The sequence below is a fragment of the Trichosurus vulpecula genome, chromosome 3 (assembly GCF_011100635.1).
Source record: "Trichosurus vulpecula isolate mTriVul1 chromosome 3, mTriVul1.pri, whole genome shotgun sequence".
NCBI classification, from domain to species: Eukaryota; Metazoa; Chordata; class Mammalia; order Diprotodontia; family Phalangeridae; genus Trichosurus; species Trichosurus vulpecula.
In genome coordinates, this window is record NC_050575.1 from 341,791,181 (window position 1) to 341,806,091 (window position 14,911).

Below are 14,911 nucleotides of genomic sequence, written 5' to 3' on the forward strand. Positions count from 1 at the left end.
GTGGAAAAATTGGGACCCTAATTCATTGTTGGTGGAATTGTGAACTTATCCAACCATTTTAGAGAGCAATCTGGAATTAAGACCAAAGACCCAGCAATACCACTATTTGGTCTACTTCCAAAGATGATTAAGGAAAAAAGAAAGAACTTGTATGTCCTAAAATGTTTATAGCAGCTCTCATCATGGTGGCAAAGAACTGGAAATTGCAGGGATGCCCATCAATTGGGGAAATGGCTGAACAAGTTGTGGTATATGATTGTGATGGGATACTAACTACTATTCTGTTATAGCACTATAAGAAAGGATGAGCTCAATGATTTTAGAAAAAAAAAACATGGAAAGACTTGCACAAAATAATGAAAATTGAAATAAAAAAAAACAAGAAAACATTGTATACAGTAACAACAATATTGTTTCAAGAATGACTTTGAGTGAATAAGTTATTTTGACTATTAGAAATACCCAAATGAATTATAAAGACATATAAAGAAAGATGCAAAGAAAGATGCTCTCTGGATCCAGAGAAAGAACTGCTAAATAGATGTATAGAATAATTTTACACACACACACACACACACACACACACACCCCTATTTGTGTCTAATGGTAGCCATCTCTACAGGGAGGGGCGGTGAGAATGAAGATTAAAAAAGAAATTTACATGATAATTTTGTTGTATATTTGAAAGGAATAGCAAGTTGTGTGTAGCAGATTTGCAGTTTCATGTGCAATCATCTTTTTTATTGTACTATATTATGGAGATGCTTGTTTTATTCCATAAATTAAAAAAAAAAGAAGTTGCAGAAACTCTCTGGCTATATGGTAGAGGGCCAGGAGTTCTCTCTAAACCAGCAAAATCACAGTTTTGAACAAAGTAACAGCAACAAAATGGACTTCATGAGGTACATTCTGAAGCTACTGACATTCAGTTTTTATACAGAAGAAAAATAAAATTCCTAGTAGCTGCGAGTGACTAGCAAGAAAGTGTGAGAGGCAGAATTTTAACTAGATTTTCTAAACTCTAAGCCGAGCACTCAATTCACTAAGCCATGCTGTGTCTTTTTTTTCTTAATGAAGATTTTTTAAACTTTCGCTTTAAAAAAATGAATAAAAATGCATGACCTCACCCTCCTCTTCTTGCTCCCTCCATTTGAAAAAGAAAAAAAAAAGAACAAACCTTTCTACAAATATGCATTGTCAAGCAAAACAAATTTCCATGTTGGCCATGTCCAAAAAATATAGGTGTCAATCTGCCCCCTGAGCATTTGTTTCAACATTGGTTGTCCGGAATTGTGGCCGGTCGCATTTATCAAAGCTCTTGTAAAAAATTAAATCTTTCTTTACAATATTGCTATTGTATAATTTCTTTTGCCTGCTTTATTCTGTATTGATCCATATAGGTTTCTCTATAATGATCTCTTTCATCATTTCTTATAGGGTAATGGTATCCATTATATTCACACACCATAATTTTGTTTAGCCATCCCCGAATTAGCCTTCCCTTAGTTTTCAATTCTTTGCCACTACACACATATAAAAACTGTTATAAATACTTTCCTACATAAGGATGATCCTTTTCCTTCATAAGACCTCTTTGGGGTATAGGCCTAGTAGCAGTATCAATGGGTCAGAGTGTATGCACAGGTTAGAAACTTTTGGGGCATAGATAGATAAAATAAGGCATTCATTAAGCTTTTTCTATGTGCTAATTGGTATTTATTTATACCAAATAGTAACTGTTACTCTTTTGTCCAGGAACCCTGAGGGTCTTCCCCTCCCAGTTTGATATTTTTTTCGAGTTTTGATTAAAGGGGCCATCCCTTGATTCACTTCTGAATGGGCATTACCTCACTCAAAGTGAGAACCTGAAAAGACCTTAGCCTGAAAGGGCCGGGGTCTCCCAATGCATCCTGGGCCATCTCCAGTTGTCCTAGTGAATATCAGGCCACTGGACCCAGATGGCTCTGGAGGAGAAAGTGAAGCTAGTGACTTTGCATAGCCCTCCCTCACTCAAATCAAAGTCAACTGCAAGTCATGTCATCATTTCCCTGATGTCATGGTCCTCTTTGAGAATGAAGGACAAACACAACAATCTATGTGCTAAGCATTGGAAATATAAATACAAGCACAAAGAAAAACAGTCTCTATACTCAAGGAATTTATATGCTAATAAAGGAAGATAGTATCTATAAGGGAGCTAAAAAGAAGGAAACATGAAAAGTACGTTAGAGTCAAGAGCTGCACCAGTTTAGACTTGAGCATGGCCAACTTAGGTAGTTCCCCAAATGAAGGTTCCAAAGAACTCATCAAATACTGAAAGAGTCCCAAACTGCTTTTTGGAGTGACTGGGTCAGTTCACAGATCCACTAACCATGCATGAAAGTACATTTTTCTTACAGCCCCTCCAACATTATTCTTTTAAAAAAATGCACTTTTCCAATCTATTATGTCTGAGATTGAATCTCAGATTTGCCTTAGTTTGTGTTTCTGTAATTATTAGTGACTTGTAGCATTTTTTTGATGTGGTTGTTTATATCTTGGATTTTTTCCTTGAAAAACTACATGTTCCTATCCTTTGACCATTTATCACTTGAGGAATGGCTCTCATTAATTTTAATGAATTCCTTATACATCTTAGAAATGAAACCCTTATCAGAGACACTAGCAACCAAGATTTTTCCCCCATTATATTTTTACTTCTATTTTTTAGTCATGTAAACAAGCATTTATTAAGCTCTTATGCCAAGCACTACACTAAACTTTGGGAATACAAATAGAAACAGAAGGAAAGACAGTTGATGCCCTCAAGGAGCTTACTTTCTTTTTATTTAATATTTTATTTCTCCCCAATTACATGTAAAAATTTTTAACATGAATTTTTAAAAATTTTGAGTTCCAAATTCTCTCCCTCTCTCCCCTTCCCCTTATTGAGAAGGCAAGCAATTTGATATAGATTACACATGCTCAGTCTTGCAAAATATAGTCCATATTAGCCATATTGTGAAAGAAAACACAAATGAAAAAAAAACCCATGAAAAATAAAGTTAAAATAAGTTAGTTTTTTCTCTGGAAATACATAGCATTTTCCATCATAAGTCCTTCAAAATTGTCTTAAATCATTTTATTGCTGAGAATAGCTGTCATTCATAGCTAATCATCATGCAATATTGCTATTGTTGTGTACAATGTTCTGGTTCTGCTCATTTCACTCTGCATCAGTTCATGTAGATCATTCCAGGTTTTTATGAAAGCTTATCCATCTTTCTTATAGGACAATAGTTTTCCATCACAATCATATACGACAACTTGTTCAGCCATTCGCCTATTGATAGACATTCCCTTGATTTCTAATTCGTTTGCTACCACAAAATGAGTTTCCATAAATAGTTTTGTTTATATGGGTCCTTTTCCTTTTTTAAAAAAAATCTCTTTCAGATACTGATCTAGTGGTGATAATGCTGGGTCAAAGGATATGCATGGTTTTATAGCCCTTTTGGCAAAGTTCCAAATTGCTCTCCAGAATGGTTGGACTAGTTAACAACTCCACCAACTGTGCACCAGTGTCTCAATTTTCCCACATACCCTCCAATGTTTGTCATTTTCCTTTTCTTTCACATTTGCTAATGTGATAAGTATGGGGTGGTACATCATATTTGTTTTAATTTGCATTTCTCTAATCAGTAGTGACTGAGAGCATTTTTTTCATGTGACTATCAATAGCTTTAATTACCTTGTCTGAAAGCTGCCTGTTCCTATCCTTTTGACCATTTATCAGTTGGGGAATGGCAAGGAGCTTACTTTCTAATAAGATAAATCAACAGTATTGGTGGATGTGGGGGAGATAAACTACCTGAAATGAGGGCATGGCGGAAAAAAAAAAGTTTGGAGGCTCAGGAATGGAACCAAAGAGAAATAAAGGTGTGAACATGGCTGGCATATAACCTTTCTTAAAGCTGAAGTTCCAGGAAGAACTGACCAATCAGAGGAAGGGGCCACAGGGACAAATGGATTTTTAAAGATGGATTGGCTTTTTTTTTTTGCAAAACTTTTAAACTGTGTAATCACAATTGGCCATATTATCTTCTGTCATTTTCTTTATCCCTTGTTTGGTCATGATCTCCAAAAAAGAAATATCTTCCTTGTTTCTCTAATTTTTTATGATATTAGTTACTCCTTATGTCTAATTCATGTATCCATTTTGACCTTATCTTTGTATATGGAATGAAATGTTGGTTTATATTTAATTTCTGTCCAATTGTTTTCCAGTTTTCCCAGGAGTAGTTTTTTTTTTTCACAAAGCAAATTTTACTATGCATCAAGCAAATACAAAAAAACAGCTGTTGCTATCATAAAGCAAAAACATTCAAAAAATAAAAAGGACCAATATCAGTTAAAAAAACCCAAACTCATAGACTCCAAATGCTTTAGCATCCACATTCGGAATCCCAGCAGTATTCTTGTATAGTGAGTTCTTAGCCTAGTAGCTGGAGTCTTTAGATTGATCAAGCAGTAGGCTACTATGTTCATCTGCTTTTGTATATCATGTACCTAATCTCTTATGTTGATTGGCTGCTCTATTGCTTAACTAGTACCAAATCATTTTAATGATTACTGTTCTGTGTAAAGGATTGGCCTATTGCTATGCTTTAGCTGACAGAAGCGATTACATGTTTGATGACTTATTGATCCATCCACGTCCCAGGAAGTTCCTGTATACCCTAAAACTCACATAGTCAGCTTCATTTAGGCAAGGAATGTAAAGTTTTCCAAATCATAATCAGTTTAACAAACTTATTTAGTCAACGCACGTAACGTTGGCAAATGTTCCTAATAAGAAATGCCCTTGTGATCAATAAAGGCGGGGGGAGTTCATACTCCACACTATGTGTTGATTGACTCCTTCTAAGTTTCTCATCCCACTCAGTCTCTATGAACCTTTCCATCGACAGCAATCAGATATAAAGGCAGAGACCCAAAGTTCTGGAATGGGGTACACATCATGCTGAATGCTTGCACTGCAACTTCTGCTTGCCCATTGTACTGAAGGGCTGGGGAGCTAAATACTTTCTGATTGTGAGTAATAATTTGCTTGACTTTTGATCCTTTAAGTGCTCATCCATGATCTTCTCATACTGTGTTGTATAGTATGTGATCTATCAATGCTATACTTGCTTCTTTCTCATTTTAAAACTTATTTTCCTTGAGATTCTTGACCTTTTCTTCCAGCATGTGTACTTTATTATGATTGTTTTTCTTAGCTTTATAAAGTAATCTTTTAGTAGTTTGACTGGTATGGAATTGAATAAATAAATTAATTTAGGGAGTATTGTCATTTTTGTTATATTGTCATAGCTGATGCATGAGCAATGAATATTTCTCCAGTTATTGAAGTCCATATTTGTGTAAAGAGTGTTTTATCATTGTATGTATATAGATGGGTGTCTTGGAAGAAAGACTCGCAGGTATTGTGTATAATGGAGTTTTAATGGAATTTATATCTCTTCCTGCTGGGTTTTGTTAGTAATATGTAGGATTGCTGATGATTTATGAAGATTTATTTTATATCTTGTAATTTTGCTAACATCATTATTTCAATTAAATAATCATATCATCTACAAAACTGATCATTCATTTTCTTCTTTGGTTATTCCCTCAATTTCTCTTCTTGTCATCACTACAACTGATATTTTCAAGTGCTTCCTTGAATAGAAATGGACATATTTGCTTTACTCCAGTCATGGCTTTGGAAAGGCCAATATTTCATCCTAATTATTTATAATGCTGGCTATTGATTTTAGAGACATACTACTTACCGTATTAAAGAAGGACCCATTTATTCCTATATTTCCTAGTGTTTTTAATAAAAATGGGTTTTGTATATTGCCAAAAGCATTTTTTTCTATATTTATTGATATAATCATATGATTTTGTTGTTGTTATTATAAATATGGCCTTTTTATGTTGATAGTTTTCCTAATATTGAACCAACCTTGAATTTCTGGTATAAATCAAACCTGGAGGTGTTGTATAGTCTTTATGATATGCTGTTGTAGTCTCTTTGCTAATATTTTACTTAACATTTTTGTATAAATATTCATTAGGGATATTGGTCTATTGTTTTTTACTGTTTTGAATCTCCCTGGTTTGGGTATCAAGATCATATTTATTTCAGAGAAGGAATTTAGTAGCATCTGTCCATTTCCCCCATTTTTAAAAAAAATAGTTTGTTTAATATTGGAATTGATCATTCTTTGACTAAGTGACAAAATTCACATGCAAATCCATTTGTTCTCAGGCTTTTATTCTTTAGCTCTTTTACAGCTTATTCAATTGCGTTTCCCTCTGAAATTGAATTATTTAACTCCTTCATTTCTTTTTATTTTCACATTGGCATTATATATAATATAAGTATTATAATATAACATAACATAATATCTATAAATATTAATCAATTTCATTAAGGTCATCAATTTTATTGGCATATAACTGAACACAATGGTTTTTGATAATTTCCTTTATTTCTTCTTCATTCTTATGAATTCACTTCTTTGTTTTTCTTACTGGTAATTTAATTTTCTTTAAAAATTAAATTAGAAAATGGCTTATCTCTTCCCCCCCCCAAAATGCTAGCACTTAATTTCATTTATGAATTCAATGTTATTTTTTCAACTTTATAATATCTTCTTTGATTTATTTATTTTTGTTGTTGTTCTTAATGGAATACCCCATTCCTTGATCTGTTCTATTTTTTGTTGGTGAAAATGTTTAGAGATATAAATTTTCCCTTCATAATACTTTGTCTAGATCTCCCCAATTTTAGTATTTTGTATCATTGTCATTTTCTTCGGGGAAATTATCATTTGTTTTTGTGATTTGTTCTTTGATCTACCAATTCTTTCAAACTGAGTATTTAGTTTCAGATCATTTTAATTTTTTTTTCCTACAGTGGCTGTTTATTGAACATTATTGATTACCCTGTGATTAAGTTTAAGATACTGTAGGCAGAGAGCAAAACCCAGAACTGAAAAAAATATTTTTAGAGAGATGTTTATTAAATTGTCTAGTGGAGGGGAGAGCCAAAATAAATGCATCCCAATCACATTTCTGTAAATTTTAGGTTTTATAGAGTTCAAACAAAGGAACAAAGAAACAACAATTGATTGGCCAGCACAGAGGCAGTTTCCAGATAAAATATGTAGGTTACTTGAGATGTATAGAGTGAGGAAAGACTTTACATCCCTTGCATCAGTTGTCAGATACCTAAAATATTTCTAGTCAGCATAACCTTGGTTTCCTGAATTAAGCAATGGACAAATTTGGTCTCTAAGCAACAAGTCTGTTCTCTCACCCCCACAGGGCTAGGTTTAATGAATGCGGTTGAAGTTTTCTCACGATATGTTTAATATTCCCCTTTTTCTGCACACATTTGTGAATTTTTTTTATCCCCTAATACATGCTCAGTTTTTGCTAGGTACCATACACAATGTAGACATATACATGTACTATCTCAGTTCCCATTCTATAATTACCAGTGGCCCATTTTATATAATTCTTCTAAAATTCTATTTAGGTCCTTTACCTCTTTATTGTTTATCTTTTGATTACATTCATCTAGATGTGAAAAAAGAGGTTTTGGTTTTACTATCTACTTTTCCCATAATTCATTTGGCTTTTCTTTTAAATATTTAGAAGTTATAATCTTTGATGCATAATAAATATGTTAAATATTAATATTAATTATTTTTATATAGTACTTTTCAACATACTGTTAATTTTCTTGTTTATCTTTTAATCATGTACTCAATCATAATAGATTTTATTCCTACCCCTTATTTTAAATGTTTCTTGTAAACAATATATTGTCAGATTCTGTTTTCTAATCCATTTTGTTTTTCTCTTCTGTTTTATGGGTGAGTTAATCCCATTCACATTTGCAGGGATGATCGCTGTCTTTTTCTCTCTATCATATTCTCTTCTTTCTTTTTTATTGCACAATGTTTCCTCCCTACTCTTTACAATGAAGAAGATGGTGAATGAAGAGTGTGATTAGCACCAGTGTTCTATGCTGGATTCAGTCTAATTATGCTCACATGCTGCTCTTTTCTTTTTCTCACTCAGACCCTAATCACATATTCTTAACCCTCTTTTTTCCCCTCTTAAAACCCTTCTTTCAATATACTCTCTGTGGTTAATTTTTTTTCGGTTGCTTATGGTGAATCACTCATTGAGATTACTCACTTCCTTATTCCCCCCCTCCTAAATTCTTGTTTCCTCCTGTTTTCTTGTTGACTGAAAGGTATTTCTGTATCCAACTGTACGTGTGTGTTCCACTGACCAGTTAAGATGAAAATCAGGTACTCTTTCTACCACTTCCTCCTTGTGTGTGTAGTTTTTCATTTGTACACCTTATTCATGTGAAATAACCTCTCCTGCACCCTTCTTACTGTAGCATATTCCTTTTCTTCTCCATTGTTTTTCTTTCTTTAAGATCATCAAAGTGTAACAAAAATCTCTCCTGGGACTTTTGTCATATTAACTTCCTCTATGATCCCTGATGATATTTTTTTTTTATTTGTTTTTTGGACAGGGGAAGGCAGGGCAATTGGGGTTAAGTGACTTGCCCAAGATCACACAGCTAGTAAGTGTGTCAAGTGTCTGAGACCAGATTTGAACTCAGGTCCTCCTGACTCCAGGGCTGGTGCTCTACTCACTGCACCACCTAGCTGCCCCAATCCCTGATGATATTAAAGTTCTAAGGGGGTACTTGCATCATCTCCCCCTATTATAATGTAAACACTTCAGTGAATAAACATTCATGAAGCACTTACTATTTTCCAGGCACTGTGGTGAGTGATGGGGAATGCAAAGAAAGGACAAACACAGTCTTTACTCTCAAGGAGGTCACAATATAATGGGGGAGATAAACAAGCTATATATACAATAAATTGGAAATAATCAATTAAAGGAAGGCACCAATATTGAGAGGGATCAGGAAAGGCTTCCTATATAAAAGGTGAGATTTTAATGGGGCTTTGAGGGAAGCCAAAATGCAGAGGTGAGAGAGGAAAGCATTTCAGGTGTAGAGGCCCGTTAATGAAAATGCCCAGAGTTGGGAGATGGAGATGGAGTCTGAGGAACAGCAAGGAGGCCAATGACACTAGATTAAAAAGTATGTGGGGAGCTAGGGGGCTGTATAAGGCATGAGAAGTTTGGAAAGGTATGTGTGTGGGACATTATTATTTTGAAGGCAGGCAGAGGATTTTATACTTGATCCTGCCAGTAACAGGGAGTAACTGAAGTTTATTTAGTAGAGATGACATGATCAGACCTACAGTTTAGGAACATTACTTTGAAAGTTTAGTGGAAGATGAACTGGAATCAGATCAGACACAGGGCAGGTAGACAAGTCAGCAGGTTATTGAAATAGTCAAGATGTGATACGATGACAGTTTGCTCTAGTGTGGGTAGTGTCAGAAAAGAGAAGGGATCATACACAAGAAATGTTACAGAGGCAAAATTGATTGGCCTTGGCAATAGATTGGATATAGAGGGTGAGAAAGAGTAAGGAGTTAAGAATGACACCTAGGTTGTGAACTTGGGGGACTATAAAATTGTCCCACAGTAAGATGGAAGCTTGGAAATGGAGGGGAGGGTATGGAAGGAAAGACAATGAGTTTAGATTCAGACATGTTAAGTATGAGATATTTATAGGGCATCTACTTTAAGATATCAGATAGGCAGTTGGAGATATGACAGGAGGTCAGTAGACAGGTTAAGGCTGGATAAGTAGATTTCAGAATCATTAGCATGGAGATGATAATTCAATCCATGGGAACTGATGAGATCAACAAGTGGAATTAGCATGGAGGTAGAAAAGAGTATCTGGTAATGGGTCTTGTGGGACATTCACAGTTCATGGATGTAACCTGGACAATGATCCAGCAAAGGAGATTGACAAGGAGCAGTCAGATAAGTAGGGGGAGAACCAGGAGAGAATAATGTCATGAAAACCTAGAGAGAAGAAAATATCAAGGAAAAGAGAGTGATCAGTAGTGTTAAAGGCTGCAGAGAGGTAAAAAAATGATGAGGTTTGAAAAAAGACAATTGGAATTTGCAATGTTTTGATGAGTAAGTCATTCTTGATTGTAAGCCCACATGTTTTACCTTTTGAAACATTTTATTCCATTTTCCTGTCCTTTGTATTGGTAGCTGCTATATCTTGTGTGATTAATTTAGGGGGTCCTTCATGGATCATGTGTGGATCCTTTTTAGTTCCTAACTACTTGCAGCATTTTTTCTTTGATGTGGAAGCTTTGGATTTTGGCAATAGTGTTCCTGGGGGTTTCATTTTGGAACTTCTTTCAGACTATGATCAGTGGTTTCTTTATGTTTTCACTATGCTTTCTGGTTCTAATAGATCTGGAAAGTTCTCTTTCATGATTTCATGTAATATGATGTCCAGGGTCCATTTTTCATCTGGGTCTCAGGCAGTCCAATAATTCTTAAATTATTCTTTTTGATCTGTTTTTGCAGACCAGTTGTTTTTGTCATGAGATACCTTACATTTTCTTCTATTTTTTCAGTGACTTTGTTTTAATATATCTTACCTTATGGAGTCATTAACTTCTGTTTGGTCCTTTCTAATTTTCAAAGAATCTGTTGTTTAGGGAAGATTTTTATACCTTTTATACCAAATTGTTAATTCTCCTTCAAAGTCTTTGTTCCACAGCTCTCATTTTTTCCCATTTTTTCTTCTAGCACTTTCATTTCATTGATAAAATCATTTTAAAACTTTTAAAAATTCCTTCCAGGAATTCTATTTAAACTTGTGTTAAAACTTTGTATTTCATTGAGGTTTTGCTTGTATTTTAAATGTTTCAAAGTAATTGTCTTCTATATTTGTTTCTTGATTATCCCTGTCACTATAAAATTTCTTTATGATTGAATTCTTTCTTTTGTCTCACTCTTCTGTTCTTACTTCCTAAACTAAGATTTTGTGTTAAGGCTAGGCTCTGGGCCCTTCTGGAGAAAATTTCTACGCCTTCCACAGTTCTGTTTTGTCTTCTCTTAGGTTTTGTTGCTACTTTCTTAAGGTCTTGAATATTATGTTCTTTAAGGATCTCAGGTAGTCTGTTCTCAAGGTAGTCTGCTCCAGAGTGAAGTCTGTCCCTTGTTCTTTTGGTGTGAGCTTTGCAAGTTCTTGACCTGAGTTTGACTCTGGACAACATAACTCTGATCTTGTCCCCTGGTTGGAAATCCAGTAAACTGCTGCTGGTCCCAGCCAGTCTTAGCTAGTTGGAAGCACTATGTTTTCAGAAGGAACAAAAGCAAAGCAAAAATAAACAAACAAAATTGTAAGTTACCTCTTGTCTTGAAATCTGTCCTCAGCTCAATAATTAAGTTCAATAAACATTTATTACATACCACTGTGTGCCAGGCAATGTACTAAACACTGGGGACACAAACAAAAGAAATACAGGAACTTACAATCTAACAGGGGAAGAAAGTGCATGAAAGCAAGCTGGTAAGAGAGGAGAGGGGAAGCCGGGGGTGAGTGGAACTAGTAATGTGAGCTAGAAGTACAATTTCTACCTGGTATAAAGGAGGGCCTTGAGAGGAATTTAGTACTCCATTTTCCTTCCCTCTAATGAGTGAGGAGAGAAGGCTGAGGGAGGTGGGAAGGTGTTGAGTATTTAAAGCTTGAGTCAGCAGCATGGTGATGAGATTAGAAGTGATCAGCTTATCCTGGGAGGGACATTTTGTTCTGTGGAATTCAAACAAACAAAAAACAACAACAACAAAAAAAAAAACCTCCAAAGGAACTAGTAGTTGTAATCTTCAATGAGTTGAAAGGCATAGATTCTAGGATCAGGGAAGTGATGTTTGCTCTGACCAGGCAAATAAAGGGTTTCAAGGACAAGACCTATGATGATAAGTTGAATGGGCCATTTATCCTGGAGAAGAGAAGATTTAGGAAGAACTTGATTAATACTTTCAAGTGCTCAAAGGGCAGTGGTTAGACTTGTTCTGCTTGACCCCAGTGAGCAGAACTAGAAAAAGCTATCTATACTTAGTACTTCCATTTCCTTTCTTCTCATTCACTCCTCAACTCTTTATAATCTGGTTTCCATCTTCATCATTGAACTGAAAACTGCTCTCCTCGGTAACAAATGGCCTACTCAACTCCTCTGACAATCTTTTTTAAGTCATTATGCTTCTTCACCAATATGATATATCTGACATTGTTTACCAGGCCCTGCTGCTGGAGGCTTTTTTGTCTCTGGATTTTTCATGACAGCAATTTCTCCTGATTCTCTTTCTAATTACTCCTCTGTCTCCTTTGCTGCCTCATCATCCATATCATACTTTCTAAATGTGGGATGTTTCCCAAGACTCTATCCTTGTGCCTTCTTTTCTCCATATATTCTTTCTCTATGACCTCACCAGCTACCATGGATTTAATTATCATTTTATGCTTTAAGACTCATAAAATCTATATATCTAGCCCTAATATCTTCCCTGAGCTTCAGTTCTGTATCAAAAATTGCCTGTTGGACATTTCAAACTATACGTACTAGAGACATCTAAAACCCAACATGTCCAAAGTTGAATTCATTACCTTTCCTCCCAAACCTGCCTCTTTTTCAAACTTTCTTATTTCTATATTTATTATGTATATAATTATACTTGTACTTATTGCTTCCCCCATTAGAATGTAACCTCTTGAGAATACCCAATGTACCATTCTTTGTATTTGTGTTAACAGCAACTAGCACAGTGACTGACCCCTGATTGGTACTTAATAAATACTTATCGATTGGTCCAACCAGGAACAATGGATGGAAGCAGCAAAGAAGAATTCCGGTTGATGCCAGCATTTTTTTTAAAAGAAGTAAAACTACATGAAACTATCTGAAATTAGAATGATTTGACTTAAGAGGTGAAGACCATGCTGGAAGATTTTAAGGGGAGACTGCATTCCAATTTATTAGGAATTGGAATAGGTGGCTACTTAGGTCTCTTCCATTTCTGAGATTCTGTGCTTTTGATTTCATCCTAAGTTCTTGTGGGGTAAGAGCTTATCTGATATGTGATAAAACACTAAGAAATTAGGATGAGCTACTATTAATGTATTTTTTGTTATTGTTTAGTCATTTATCAGTTGTGTCCCACTCTTTGTGACCCCTTTTGGTGTTTCTTGGTAAACATACTGGACTGGTTTGCCATTTGCTTCTCCAGCTTATTTTATAGATGAGAAAACTGAGGCAAACATGGTTAAAGGACTTGCTTAGCATCACAAACTAGTAAGTGTGTGAGGCCAGATTTGAACTCAGGAAGATGAGTCTTCTTGACTTCAGACCTGACACTACATATATGGTAGTAGTGAAATTCCCCAAAACGCTTTGACTACAACTTTGGTTCAATGAGTACAGGTAAGTACTCTATACTTACATGGCACTGAATTTAAAGCATATCTTATTTCAGGTTAGCTATAGCCCTGATGAACTGTGCTAGTCAAAAGTGAATCAGAATGATACTCAGACAAAAAAATACTACTGAATGATGACAAAGAGAAACAGTAGAATAAAGATTGCAGGCAGAGAAGACTGAGCTGATAAAGTGAATGATTAAATCTCATTAAATCTCAGCCTCCAGATATGTATATGGCCCTGTTAGATTTACGCTGAATAACAATATATTTTGGAGCCCAACATTTCTAGTCTTATTTTTGTCATTTTTGAGTTACGTGAGAATGAGATGAACATACCATTTCTGCCCCACCCTGGTCAAAATTGATTGACTTTAGGGTTCAAGTAGCTTCTTTGCTGACTAACATATCAAAATGACTTTCAACTAGTGCACAAAAAGCCATCCTTTGTTAGTGCCTTGACCCTGGCACTGAGAATTGTCTGCCCACAAGCAAATGATGCTTCTCCCCCTTTTTCCTTCTCTAGTTTTCTTACCTCTGCCCTTCAATTCCCACTGTAGAAGGAAATGTAAATTAAACTTGAAGAAAATGCATTTTTCAGATTAAGTAGATTTTATGCTATGGAGAACACATAGGACAAGGTGCTCCAGCTGTCTTTTAAGGAGGTTAGATAGATGGGAAGATGTCACATCTCAGTTCCCAACAGTTAATACAAAAAGCAAAGATTTTCTTTTTCTTTAAAAAAAAAGTTAAAAGCTAAAAGTCTAGCAAGGCAACACTTAAAAAGGCACAACTTCAAAATCATACTTTTGAACATTATGGTTTCTATAGCAACATTAACTTTCCCCATAGTATTTCCCATTTCTCTTTTATTTATCTACCAGAAGAGTTACTGCTATTTCTATTGACCTGTATACCAGAGAATACATACTTTATGCAATAGTAGTAAATTAATTTTGCTAAATTTGAATCTTACTGATTTTTCATCTCTTTAGTTGGGAAAGCTCATCCTCCATCATTGATATCCTTTTATATTCTGTATCCAATACTGCGGGATATAGAGATCATCATATATTTTTTAAAAAACTGACTTGTGGTGAACATACATATGGTCCATAAAATGAGGTAATAAAATGAAAGAAGCTCTAAATATACTTACCCATTTCTTCAGCTATTTCTGCCTACTCAACTTTCACTTGGAGCATTTGGTGCCAAAACAACAGTCTTCTTTTTGGGATAGCTGCCTTTCATTTTTGCAGAGACCTTAGGTGAGAACAAAAAGATTGCACTTCATCATAAACCTACAGAAACACATTACTGGGGGGAGGTAGGAGGAGGAGAAAGCGCAACTTGGATGGCATAACTTTTATTGATTCCTGTAGTTAGTATACATTGGCCTGTATTGACTGATTTACTGCAAAGCATTGTGTTAAGGGATATGAGTAATATGAAGTCATAATATGACCTCCCTGACTTCAAGGA